The 15,614-nt window shown below is 23.6% G+C and overlaps 1 protein-coding gene across 2 annotated transcripts in view; it reads right to left on the bottom strand.

The window, feature by feature from the left end:
• gudu (Armadillo repeat-containing protein gudu) overlaps positions 1 to 15,016 on the bottom strand; it is a 40,597-nt gene extending 25,581 nt beyond the window's left edge. For both annotated transcript variants that reach the window (XR_015290665.1, XM_003695268.4), the window contains exon 1: positions 14,743 to 15,016. The gene's annotated coding sequence lies outside the window, so the exon portion shown is untranslated. The remainder of the gene's footprint in view (positions 1 to 14,742) is intronic.
• Between the last annotated feature and the right edge of the window lie 598 nt (positions 15,017 to 15,614).

The raw sequence follows: 15,614 nt of genomic DNA, 5'->3' as shown, positions 1-15,614 counted from the left end.
ATCAGTATTTTAGCTGTAAGTAAAACGTCATATAACGAACATGTGACGTTTGGTAGTTATCGTGAATAATTACGAAAGAGGAATAAAAATAGGATATATAATGACAATTGAGATAAATTGAAATCGAATTGAAATTAATAATTATTTGCAATAATTAGATATAGAATTTATTTGCATTATTATATTTGCAAAAAAATAATCTCTTCGATTGGATGGAATAAGAAAAAATTAATTTGGAACGAAATATTTCAAAATTTATCAAATGATTGAAGATATCTTTATCTCATTGGAAAATTGGAAGGATATTTGAAATTAATTCTTAGAATTTTAAATCGTAATGTAAAGTAAACTTTTTAAACAAGTTTCAATAACTTGATTATTTTGCACTTTTGGGTGAAGTTTTCTTTTACATTTTAGCCACATTTAAAATAACGAATTTTAAAAAGATTTGCAGTGAATCTCGGTTTAATCGAGTTTAGCTCAGCTCTTTGAAATTTTTGATGCTTAGAATTGTAAAGATTAAAATAACATATTTACATTAGAAAATTTACTATAATTTTACATTACACGATAACATTTTTAAAATTGTTTAAATTCAAATTCCTTGAATTGGGAATGCTTGAAATTTCTTCTGTCCATGTGAAAATAGAATAAATTTGAAATAAAGAATTGTTGGTTGAAAATTTAATGAATTTTTATATAATAATTTAACATTGTTGGATATGAAACAAGCATTATATATCTTTGCCTCTGTAATACTTTTCAACGAAATGAATACCATTTTGAAAAAAATATTTTACATTTATATTTTATATTTTCGGTGACATTATTTTTTACGGCAATTACTTTTTCGTTAAAAACTTTTTAATGATGACATGTAAAATAATTATTTATTTTTTTGCTAACGATTTTCGCGATAAATTTTATAATAAAAATTATAAGAGTTAGTATTTTATGTTATCATTTGCATGCAAATATATCATGAAAATTATATTTATAAAAATAGGAATAATTCATCGAATCGAAAAAATCATTTATATATATTTTTCATAAATATAAATATAATTTTAATCTTGTAATAAAAAATGTAATAATCAATAAATGCATATATTGTTAAGAAAATAATTAGTTTTATTATTATCGTCAAATTCTTATTATTTATATAATATTATATATATAATTATTGTATATATATATATATATATACATAATATTGAATATATGAATTCTTAATAAGATTCGTATTTTTCTAATTATCTATTTTATTTATCTTATTTTTCATAAATATTTTAATAAATAATATTCATGAATACAAAAAGAAACATTTTTACGAAAATTCATTAAAAATCCTTTAAAAATATCAAGATCGAAAATAACACAAGTATACAAAATTAAAAATAATTTGTTTGAAAATCCATAATTTATTCGTGTACGTAAGATAAGTTCCATAGTTTGTAATGTGAATACAACGATCTTATGTCGTCATACTTTACGAGCTTCGAGCTGTGGCTGTCGCGTAAAAAAAAGTCGATCATAAAGCTCTGGCTAATTCCAACTTGTGAACTTTTTTAAAGAGCTACGCGCATACATCGTCCGAGAAAAAAGATATTGTCTTGAAAGTTTTTTGATATTCGACCCAGTTTTCGTTAAATCATTTCACAAACAATGAGAAAATTCCCTCTCACTTAGCTCAGAAATCGAAAATCGAAGTTTTAAAAGTATTTAAAAGTATTATTATTATTATTAAATCAATCTCAAATTCATTTTTAAAAATATCACGTATTACCAATAATTAAATCTCAATTTCACGTTTAAAAATATTTTTCAAACTATTACATTTATATTATCAATATAATTTTTCTACGAAATATTGATTTAAATAATATTGCGCGTGAATTTTATCTTATCTTAATATCGTTGAAAATATTGATGATTTAACTACGTATATTAGTCGTTTTATTATTATTATTATTTTTTTTTTTTATGGAATAAAATTTAGATTTTTTAAAATCAATATCTATACACATAAAATAGAAAAGTAATTAAAAAGAGCATTAAAAGATATAATATAATGCATTTCACATGTCTCTTGACCACGAATTAATAGATATAACAGTTTATACGATATGGATTTTCTCGATAAATGCAATAATTGCCGATTTATCTTATACCTCGGTTCCTTATATACTTTATATTTTACATGTACATAGAATCTTATTACTATATAATTTATCTCTATAATATTTATCTCTGTAATTTACACAACAACTCGATAACATTTCAATTATTAGATAAATATAACTAATGTCCAATATTAAAAAAATTTCCTATATATTGAAAAAAAAAAAAAAAAAAGTTTATTGATTTGATATATACACATTTGAATTATGATATCAATAATAAGAGAAAGATATAGATGATAAATATATTTAAAAATTGTAAATTATATTTATATCTTAAATATATTGATAAAATTTCATAGAAATGAAAAAGATACAAATTATACGAAAACTAATAGAAAACTCAATTCCAATATTAACTTAATTTTATCGACAAAAATCTTAATTTTTTTATTAAAATATATCGTAATAATAAAATATCACATATTATATTATCATTATCATTTTCAATAAATCAAATTCGCATAAAAAGTTTTAATCATACATCTTGTGTGTCAATTGAACACTAGTTGCTATTCAAACAATGAACTGTTCGTTGTTGAAACACATGATACATCCAACACGCGTTAGAATACATGATCGATTGAAGAAGATATTTTCGCGTTAGAGCGCGATATAAAATCACTTTTATGGAAAAATTTATTTTAATTTATTTTGGAGCCATCAAATATTTCAGATCTCGTTACGAGATCATTTCAAACTCGATTTCAATCTTGCGCGAAAATTTTTTCCACGCGATGGATATTAATTTTGAAACATTTTTAAATTATTGTTTCGCTTATTTGATTCTCTTCTCTCCTATAGCGATATTTCGTTATAGCTGACGCTTTTAATTGGATGGCTTAATAATTTGTAATAGCTGTATTAATCAAAGTATACATGTGCAATTAATATGACTGGAGTAATTTCAATTAGAGAGCCAATTCCGCAATTAGAGATTTCGTATCGTTGTTTCGAGGAAAAATAAAATATTATGAATTGGTTCAACAACACGGTTGCAGAATTGTTGCTGGCTAATAAAAACTCGAGTGATTTCGCGATAAGCAAAATTTCAATTGGCGTTGTATTGAAATGAACAGCACTTTTTCTTTTTAATCTAATTTAGAAAAAGTTAAGAAGAAATTCTATGACACCTGATAATTCTGATAAATCAATTTTCTATTGATTATTATTATTATCTTTGATTTCATAAAATCTTTTATTTGTTATTAAATCATTAGACTCATTGGATGATTTTTAGAGAGTATGAATGTAATATTACAAGGATTAGTTCTCGATATTTCGAATTGGATAGGAAAAAATCGAACGAGATAAGATGGATTCACGAAAATACTTTATTATGGAAATCTTGTCGGGATCCTGAACGAAATGTTCACTTATAAATGAATCGTATCATGTTTATAGTATCAATTTCTTTAAGTAATTGATCATAAATAATACATGATATGTATTCATTGCCAAATTCAAAATTATTATGACTAAGATTCAAGTTAGATCATATAAATTAGGAGTCACAGAAATTTCTTGTGAGAAGAAGCAGTAAGGTGTATCTATCTAAAAAAAAATTATTCAACAATTGCTTTGACAACAGATTTCAAGATTTTATTGAAATTATTTCTTCTTTTGTGCATAATTATTTTATTATTAAATTTGTAAATTGTGTATCACCTTTCTGAATCAAACGCTCGGAATGATGTTCTTCTATAGATATGCATTTGAAAAAATCAATGACAGATTGTAATGATCTTTCGATGATTTTGTAGTTATACGAATTAATTGTTCGTCATCTATTTTCTAAATTTTTTTTTTTCAATATAGAGGGATATCATTTTGTGTATACTTGATATAACATTCATTGATATAACTGAAAAAATGTAATAATATTAATAATAACAGCAGTCATGTTCTTTAAATAATAATTACATATTCTTAAATCTCGTTTTTAAGATCGGGAACATCGATGATGAAGAAATGAATTTCATGTGTAATTTTAATTTTAAGATTCTAAGATAATCTCATTATCATTTCTGAATAATATATCTGAATTTATAAAAAAAAAAAAAAAAAAAAGATTAATGAGCTTAAAAACTTTGAAAAAAATATTTTTGAAAGAAAAATATTCTTTACAGATTATTCGTCTTGAGATATCACTCAAATTGCATGAAAACATTCTTTATATTATCACAATTGAACAAATATTTGAATGGTTAGCTTTAGATGTGTCATTTTGTACGCATACATATATAACATGTATCATATTAATTCATATATTCTAAACTGTTTATTATTCAAAAAAATGTTTCAGATAAATGCGTCTTTGAGATTTTTTATGGATTTTTTAACTACTTCAAGATGAATCCAGAATATTAACAAAGATTAGAATTAAAACTTAATGCAGAAACGTCTATAACAAAATCAACAGATACATTATTGAATCAGATTAATTCAATTTTTAGTATTTAAATAGATTACAATTCATCAAATATGAAAATATAGAAAACAGCTATCATTTTTATGATCTTTTATCTGATGAAAGAAATTTAAATAAAAAAACAAAATGTTTAAAAAATACTTAATATTAGAAATCATTTTCCAATAAAAATTTTTCAGATTTCCCAATACAAAGAAATAATGACAATTATATATAATTCCTGATGAAAAAGACAAGAATATTGAATGTGATATAAGAAAGAATACAAAATCGTGCATCAAGATGAAAATTTAACAAAGCAAAAATTTATTTGAAATATTTTTTAGAATTATATATAATTAAGAAATAATTGGATGGAAATGAAACACTCTATGTACATATAATGAGGAATAAAAATTTTCATATATTATCTTAGAAGGAAATTTATCTAATTTTAATTATAATGAAAATTTGAATCTAAAGCAAAATATTATTATGCAATATAATAAATTAATATATGAAGATACATATATATATATAATACATATATATAGACAAATTTTATTCGAAATTTCTATAAGGATATGAAATTAATCTCTAAAAAAAAAAAAAAAAAATTCAACATCTTTTCAAGAATAAATCTTTTTGAATATAATTTCATCTGGAAATTTTTTTTCTATCATAAGGTGATAGAATATTAAAAATTTAAATTAAATTGAATAAAATTTTTTTATCAATATAGAATTATATAAAATTTTTAAAAATTTCAATTTTCTTTAAGTGAATAGTTCGTATAACTTAATATACTATACATACTTATTGATTTATTTTGATTTCTTAAATTTTTTAATTCTTCAAACAAATATTTTATTTTTTAATAGAATTTTATAAGTATATGTAAACTATAATGGATTATGTAATATATTATATAATAAGGTAAAGGCTAATTTTAGAGATTACTTTAAAAAACAAACTCTAAAAAAATTGGTACATAGAAATGCCAGTTAAACTCCATTTATTAAATTATAAGTAATTGAAACTTATGAAGCAACACACAAATAGAATGAGATCACTCTGTTTCCGTTCACACTGCTGACGTATTTCGTTTCTGCCGATTTCATCTAAAATGTAAATATATAAATGACGCTGCATTACTATTTTTTTTTTATTTTTTTTGTTTGTTTTATTTATTATGTTATTATATCCTTTGTCAAACGAGTTAAATTATCAATTGGATATTAAATCAATCACATTAAAATCATATGATCTTTTACGTAAATGATTACGTAATTCATTTACATTCAAACAAAATATTCCTATCGTAAGATTTGTAAAATCAATATTTTGAAAATTTCACCAATAATAAATGTATTTTGAAATTAATTATTGAAAGTAACATAAGCATAAAATTGTTAAAAAAATTAATATTTTTGAAGAACTAAAATAAATATTTACATTTTCTACATACATACAATAGATTATAGGAATTATTCGTTTCGTAGAAATTTTTATTCTTTTAATATCACTTGTAACGAAAAAAAGTAAAGTTTGCACATATAATGGATATGTATTAAATTAACCATCTAAAGTATTAATTTATTTACTTGTTCTATTAATTGATTCATGATTGAAATAAACATGGAAATATCAGTTTATTTACAAATAATCTCTATCTTCATAAATATTTAAATTATTTTTTTTTAATAATTATTTTTAATTATATCTATCTATCTGTAATAATAAATAAGCGCCAATCAATATTTCTTTGTATATTAACTTTTGTGTTTTTTCTAATGTTTATCTTTCTTCCTTGATGATGTCTCGCGAATATATTATCTTATATATATTTTTTTATTTGTAAAATTTTGTTTTACCTTCGATTATTGGAACATTAATTAAATAGAAAAAAATAATTTTTTGACAATGATCATAAAATTAATTGTTTGTTAAACGCAACAATTTAATATAAAAATTTATATACATATATATTATTTATAAATTAGTCTATCTTGAATTTTCTTTATCATGAAATAATGTTGTAAATCATAAATTACATGCACATACATTTCCATCTATTATTCTCCTCTCACTTTTAATCATTGAGCATAGAATTTTAATGAGATGTAATGTGTATTTAATATTCGATTAAGTGTAATGTACTTATTATTACATATTACACTACTATGTTATTCTTGTCATTTTATATTGTACAATATATCACATATATTATACAAATTTTGTTTAAACATATTATTTACTAAATTCGAAACAAAGTGTTGAAATATAGAATAAATTTAATTTTTATCAATTTTCTGGAAAATAAAATTCCAGAAAAACGAGTGATTTGTTTCATTACATAAACGTACATTTTCATCTTTCTTTTTCATTTATTTTTTGAATATCCGCGTTTTTTATTTCGCTGTCATATCTCCTTAAACTTTATAAGATTTTACGTTTTATTTTCATGAAAAATTAATCTCGTCGATTTAGATCTATTTGAACTAAATTAATCGGTTTAAAATGATATTTTTATTGCCTCTTAAGCCATACATCTTTTTAGGTGGACAATTTAGCATTCACTAGGAAGCACGATTCTTAAATTATTTTCTACAATCTTTCAACAAATTTCTCTTGAAATTCTGGCTTCATACGTTTCTTACTATAATAATGAGGCTTTTTCTTTCTTTTTTTTTTTTTTTACGAATAAGTAAATAACTCAGTTCATAAAACTTTACGAGTTTCGTTTTCGCCTTGATTCAACCCTCACTCGGTTGCGGCACTCGTTTTAGTACGAAAACCTCGTCATTCGCCGTTATTTGCTTTATTTAATTCTTTACGATTAGAAAACGTATACATTGCGATTAAATATATTTTTTTTATTTTTTATAATGAGTTTGTTCTAATACGAGACAAGATAGAAAAGTATTTTAAATTTTTTGAAAGCTATGAAAGAAGAGGAAAGCTGATGAAAAATAAATTTTAAAAAAATTAATATATTCGAATTTGAAAAAACGAATTCAAATCTTTGAAATATGAAAGTCCTCAAAATTATTGTTTCTCCATGTCTCTAAAAATTACAGAAATATCAAATATGATTAAAATTATTGCACTCTAAACAAACATGAATTAGGAATAATGGAGGAAAATTTTTAAGCATTGTCAAAGAATTGTAATTCGATTGGCATTATATACATTTTGTTTTCGAACGATAATGACTAAAGAAAATTCGAATGAATATATGCTGATATATAACGATAATTAGTGATATCGACGTCATATCGTAGTTATTTTATATGTAAATGTAATCATGACTTCACTTAAAATATCTTTCTTATCATTGATGGAAAAAAAAATTAAAGAATTGTTTGTTTTATTGAGATTTTTAATTAATTGTGACAAACAAACAATTAAAGTCATATTTTTTTAAAGTTTCATTCGATGTTTTTCTTAAATGGAAATGGATATTTTTTTATATAATAACAAATTTAATCGTGCAGTAATAATTAAAAAGGCTGATGAAATAGGAAACACACATCACAGTGTACATATTCATCACAACAACAAATCATTAAAAACCAAATAGCTTCAATGGGAAACTAAATAGGATGAATTTCTCATACGAATGATTTATGAGTAAACGAGTAAATATAAAATTACGAATTGAATAAATAAATAAATAAAATTTAATGACCTTAAAATATTAAAATATGATAATTATTAAAATCGAATTTTTTTCTTATATATATTATAGTCACTTGAACTTAGAGAACCGAGATATTTTTAAAAAATTTTTGTTTTACTTGTTTCACTTTAAGAATACTTAATTCTGGTGATTGCCTAATGGTGATCAGATTCATGTATAGTTAAACAATAAAAGAAAAATATTAATAGATTATAGATTAAATTAGATTAGATTAGATTTCATTGGTTTATTGCACTTTACATAATTCATATTATTCATATTATATATGATATTATTTTATAATTATTTTTTATTCGATTGAAATTCGTTTGTATTATTAAATACGTTTATAACAAAACATCATTCAGAAATACATATCAAATATCCAAATGCTAACAATAATATTGCAAGAAGCAATGAATTTAGTAACTTTTCCTTATTATAGATAGAAAAAAATTGTAGAAAATTTTGGATTATTTAACAATTCTCTCTATTATCGTATCGTGTGATTTTTAAATAGAAATGCAAGTGTAGTATATAATTGTATATTTTTTTTTTTTTAAATGGAATTCTACAATTTTCTCTGGTATATTAATTGATTCTTTGAACAAAAAAATATTAGGATGCTATGTCAAAAAAATTAATATTTCAAATTTCATTTAATTTGTATTAACATTGAAATGTCAAATTGCTTTGTTGTTACATTAACATTGATATTATATACATTTAAGAATTCCTGTGATTGTTATTTGTGACACCTAATATTCATACTTACATATATGTCATTCAGTTCTTGACTATTATTAGATGCAGAGTTGTTGTATGCAAATGTCAAATTGCCTTCATGAATTTTTTCAAGTAACAAGAAAATGGATATATTTGTTTTCATCAAGTGCGATAGCAGTTCAACTGCTAGGAATTTCAATTGTGCGGATTTTATTTTATTTCAAAAAAATTGAAAATAATTTAAAATCAATTTAGAAAAATAAGAAATATTGTATATAATTGTACAAAATGAAGATATTCAATTAATATAAATATATAATATATATATATATAGATCTATCGGCTTTAATGCGAAAAAAATTAATAGAATTACATATAGTTAAAGTTTAATAAATTTTATTTTTAAAATCATATAAATTCGATCTTTATCATTACTTTATATAACATATATTTTGCACATAGGAGGACACAATAAGAATTTCATGCACTTCTATCGATTTTTCTTAAGAGAGAAACGAAGTTTTATTTGAATAATTTTATGGATGAATGAATTTTACGAATAATAATATTTTTAATCGATGCAATGAAAACTACACAAAATTTACAAGTATAAATAATCAATTAAGATAGAGAATTAATGTGCGATTTAAAATTTTAAACAGGTCTCTTGGTACTATTTTAAACTTTTTTTCTTATAATATTGTAATTATTTCTTATAATTTATCTTATAACATAATAAATAAATGATATCGACGATTTCCTAGAATTCACATTATCCGATTTGTTATGTGATATTTGATGAGAAACAAAGATGAGAAACAGTCTGCAATATGGAACACCGGCTCATAACGCCCGCACTGTAAGAAATTTGACATCAGAAGAAAAATGATTCGGTACTTACAATCCAACACTTTGGCCATCGCGTTATCCTTAAATTCCCTTGATTTTTCTTGTAGAATTTTTTAAAAAATAAAGAGTGCGAAATTTTTTATTTCAGTGACATAACAGAACGAATTAAAAATGTTCAAATGTAAGGAAATGAGCGAGAAAACGTTTAGAGTGCAATGATGAAAAACATTTGATACTTAATAATTTATATAAATTAATAATACAAGAAATCAATGTAAACAAATTTATAAGATTCTATTTAAAAAAGAATGCAATTGCAATTGGAACTTTATGAAAAGTACAACGATAAAGTTTTTTAAATAATGCAAAATTTTCCTTTTTTTTAATCATCAAATATAAGTAAGTTTAATAAAACTTTTTTGTGAATATTTTAAAATTATTGATGAAATCATCTAAATAAATCATTCTAACTATTTTTTAATATTAATAAAAAATAAACGTTAATAAATTAGTAAAGTAGATTTAAAAAAGAAAAGATTGTCCCAAAATTATTTTTGGGAATTTTCCATTCTTCTGCGGACAGAACTTCGGCCGCCAGTTCGATGTACCGAATCAAACTAGAGATTTACATAATGCAAATTCGACGAATTAGAAAAACAGTGAACGTGTAGTTTCATGATAATGTGAACGTATGAGAAAAGTGAATTTCATTGTATATTCACGGACATTTCTACATACGTTTAATTAAGGAAGAACAGAATGAAGCGCAAAGATAGAACAATTAGATTTATTAATTACTTTTAACGACTTCATCTAATTCTACTATTTTATAAGTTCAGTGTAATAAATAAAATGATATTATAACGAAACAATAAAAGGATGAAAAGTAAGATGAATATTATTCGCCTGCAACAGTAGTGTATAATAATGATTTTGTAACTAATTGGGTGACGCTTGCATAGAATGCTCCACAGATGTCGTAACAAGTGATATACTTCTTAACACGTTAAACGCCCAGCCTGTTACCTTGCCTTAACCTAAAAAAGTTACAATCTCTTGTAATCAATATACAAACAAACCTTACCTTCGTTTACTTTATTTTAATAAATTACATTAATGTTTTTAAATATTATATTCTTTTCCTTAAAGCATTGATCAAACCGATGTCGCCTAAATTAAATGTTCAATTTCACAAGTACGCAAGGATCGACGCGCGCATGAATGAAAAGTATAGCGCCGGTCTGTCGCTATGACATTTAACGTGTTAAAGATGTATAAGTGGTTACACGTGCGGAGCGCATGCCTATGAGAGAGCAGGATCTCTCACAATGTCACGGTAGGTAATCGTGTCCGACGGTTAGAACAAAATTAATGTAATTGTCGTATCGGGTGATCAGACTATGACGTGATCATCATGAGATTCTCGTTACTAGGTGAAGCTCGTGCCCTTAGAAAATTGTTTTCTAGTTCGATTGAGAAGGTTATGGTGAAGCAATAACTAATAATATCGTGATCAGTGCTCGGCTCTCAAGTTAGACGAAAATTTCTCGCTTAGATGGTGATGTCTTATAGATTCCTCGAACTAGAATGTTATTAATTGAGTCAATTGTAAAATGTACAATTATAAGCTGACTAAATTCTAAAAAACGACAATTTTTTCAGATAACATCATCCTTTGTTTAGGCTTAATTAAGAGCGATAATAACAGGAAAGGATTTCTATGAGGATCTCTCCGAATAAGTTGTTTATAATCTCGCGATTATAAAATGTAGAGTATGATAAAATTAATTAAATAAGATGTGTTTATTATAATTAATTGATATTAATAATATTTCAATTTTTAATTTAATAATTATAAAAATTATTAATAAAATTAATGATCTTCAAAATTTTAAATTTTAATTATTTACATAATATTATATTATAATATTATATTATTCTTTGCATAGATTTTAATTTAAATATTATATATAAAATACATACTTAATAAATATACGTACGATTACAATTAAATTACTTGATGTATTTAATCATTTTTAAAGGATCAATAAAATAATAAGTTAGAAAAACAATTATTAATACAGCAAACATATTTATTTATTTGTTTATTTAACGAATTGATACTCTTTGAGCATTTATATATATATAAAAAAAAAAATTATAGTATAACTTTTGATATTTAGTATTTAGTATGCTTTAATTTTAAAATCAGATGAGGGCAAAAATGGAAAAGTTTAAATCGATGGCAAGCATATAGCTTGATCGTAAATTTTGTTAATCGAATCAGTCTGTACAAAATTGAAGATATAAAAATCGAAAAAGTTGCTGTATTCTAAGATGATTTCATCAAAATGTTAAAATTAATTAAAGTTGTACCATAAGAATTATTAACAGTCATTGATAATTTAAAAAAAAACTTTAAAGATTGAAAACAAGTTTTTTATCTTTCAAGAAATATTGAAATTAAAAACATTCATTATTTAACTACTTGCTACATCATGTTTTGCCAAGTCGATTTTGAGTGTCAGAAGACGCAAAAATTTATACCGCCTTCTTTCCAATTTCTATTTATATTTAGATTAGATATTATAGAAATCTGATCGAAGCTTATGCCTAAGATTATTGAATTAATTAGATTTTTAGAAATTTAAGAGATTTGTTCATAAGATAACAAGTGTATATATTATGAAATACTATTTAGCATTAGTATACATGTAGCACGCATGTTATTTTAAAAAATTGACACAGATACGAAAAAGAAAATAATCGCAACATTACTTCTCTACTTTCTCAAAGAATTTCCATCATGTGTTTAACATGTTGTGTGATCTAATAAGATGCATGATGTACTTAATTCACGATGTCAAGATGTCAGCGATTACATTTGATATTAAAATGAGTCTTCTTTATTCATTTCACAATTTGCAATGACGTTATACGTAATGTTTTTTTTTTTTTTTTGTTTTTCCACTTCAAATATCCGAATCGGACGCTGTTTGAATTGGAGATGGACTTAATTAACATTTTTTCGTTTTCGTATTTCGTTTCACTTTTCATAATCTTCAATGCTAATGTATTATTTCTTTATGGAATCAAGAATGGGAATAGGAACAATAATGAATGAGCAAGAAAGTTATTCGATCAACGAAATACAAAAACATCAAAAAATCTGTATTATGATAAATTTAATAAATTTTTAATATTTTAATATATTAAAATATATAGAAGTAGGAATATATTAACACTCTATATATATATATATAGATCATGATGATAAAAAATTTCTATCTTACAATGATTTGCAAAATAAAGCATTAGTTTGTTTATCGATCTATTTTTTCGGCTCTATCACAACAGCTATGATTATGATCAATTAATGATTGATTCGATCATTATTAATTATTACATTGTTAAAAAAAAATAATATCTAATCACTTTTCTGATTCATAAATTTTTAATCACAGTTAGTTTCATTTGTTATCTTTTTTGTTATCTTGCTATCTAATAAGTATCCTTTCAATCATTCCTGATAAATAAACTTATTATATAATATATATTATATATTATTATATATTATATATTTATATATTATAATTTTCAAATAATTTATAATTCCACTATTCTCTTTTCTCTCAAAATTCCATCAAACACAAAACATTATCCGAAGCATTATCTATGATCACTAGGAGTAACTTTTCATCTGTGTAACAAGTCTCTGTGCACGAATTTAAAGAATAAAACATTAAGGATTCAAAGACTTTCGTCAAGTAAATTCCATCCTGTTGCATGACAGGAATATAAATTGTCGATCCAGGATACATACAAGCTCACGAAACCAAAGATGTGGAAAATTTTGTATGTAAGTAAATGGCTTCATTTATAAAATATCGAAATTCAGTTAAAACAATCGAGAAATCACAATTATCTCTATTTAAAACTCTATTTTGAAGACGAAGATATTAATGAAACTGTTCAGCAATTTTATACTTTGAAAATCTTCGTGAAATTTTATTTTTTCGAGATGCGAAGCAAAGTAATATAAATATCAGATATTAGAATAAAATAAAATACTGAATGATCTAAGACAGTTGACATTGTTAACAGAATTTCATATTCGAGAATGATACAGTAATAGATCTGTAGGAAATATGAAATCAGGAAAGAGAATTTGTAAATCTGTATTTTTACAGATGTATATATTTGACAGTTATATTTTATCGAAAATTTAGCAAATCGTTTATCAATTATTTTTGTAAATCAATTTCAGGTAAAATATTCTTTTTTGAACAATCGATTTATTTTGATCAATTAAAAATCGTTCAGTGTCGAACAATTGAATTACTCAATTCGGTGTAAGAGAATATATTTTAGATTGTTGCATAAATGAACTCACTTGCAAATGGACTATGAAAATATTAGAAGTTATATTAAGAAGTTTAACATTTACCATCAAAATTTAATCCAAATAATCACGAACAATGGAAATTTTACATTAGCCGAAGCTAGAATCATCGTGAAATTTAAAGAAATTAATGCTTTAAGAAACACAATATTTTAAGAATTTCGAAGAATTGCATGTTAGAATTTCTTTGCAAGGATCGTAAAAAAGAAAGTATATGTTTATACACAATAAATAAAACAATGCAATGCATTTTTAGAATACATTCATAGTCAGATAATTAATTCATGTATTATTGTTGCAATTTTTTTTTTGTTCGTTATACGAATGACGGACGTGTTTGACGAGGACGAATAATAAATGATAAATATTTAAATCGAAGCGATGTATTTAGGTATGCAAATAAATTCTTCCCCCTTTTTTTTCTAAATTCAAGATGTTATTATATAAATTAGATATAAGATTATCCAATTGTTTCAATAGATAGGATAAATACCGTTTTTCTGATGACTCCCAATCTTTCTGCCAATTCTTCTTGCGGATCGGATTTTCGTCGAGCGATTCTTTTAACTCACCATCATCGAACTTTCTCGATGCACCTGAACGATCGTCGTCTTCCAAATTAAAATTTCCGACTTTAAATTTTTGGTACTACTTTTTGCACGTTCTAAAAAATACAATACGTTCTCTTTCAATGCCGCACAAACCATTTCAGTAGCTTCAACTAATTTTTTCTAAACTGAAATGCAAAAAGTAAACAGTGACGCCATATTGCTTAAAATTGTCGCACAAGACTGGAAACTCTTAAAGAACGCTCTTTCAGATGGCGCCACGAACGGGAAATAATTCGAATTCGGTCAGAAATTATGATCGTAGAAAAAAAGAAGAAGGAATTTATTTGCACACCTAATATATTGAAAAATAATTGTAAATAATGAGATATATATAGATAAAAATATATTTACATTGTTATTATTTGAAAATGAGTATTAGACCATCCTCGTATAATTCTCCATTTATGTAAAAGAAATACATAATACCAGATTATAAATTGTAGTTGAGCACCTTTTATCTGAACTATAATCACTTCAAAAAAGACTTTACAATATAACCAGAAATATATGTTGCATCTTAAATACAAAATAAAACTGTTATGCATAATTGATATGCTTAAAAAATTGTTTCTAAATTTGTAATATTTGATACATTATTGTGCATTTCAGAAAATATTTCACCAAATCCTTTTATAACAAACTTTTATATAAAATCAATATTTTCCATGATAACGATCAGGACAACGAGTTTAAATTTCATTAACAAATGATACATTTTGCATATTTTCTCCAATATTCCAATATTCAAAAATAA

Source organism: Apis florea, unplaced genomic scaffold (assembly GCF_048593485.1).
Source record: "Apis florea isolate Af1SG1 unplaced genomic scaffold, ASM4859348v1 contig_2274_pilon, whole genome shotgun sequence".
Classification (NCBI taxonomy): Eukaryota; Metazoa; Arthropoda; class Insecta; order Hymenoptera; family Apidae; genus Apis; species Apis florea.
Note: the sequence above shows the minus strand (reverse complement) of the source record. Positions and strands in the feature narration are given on the sequence as shown.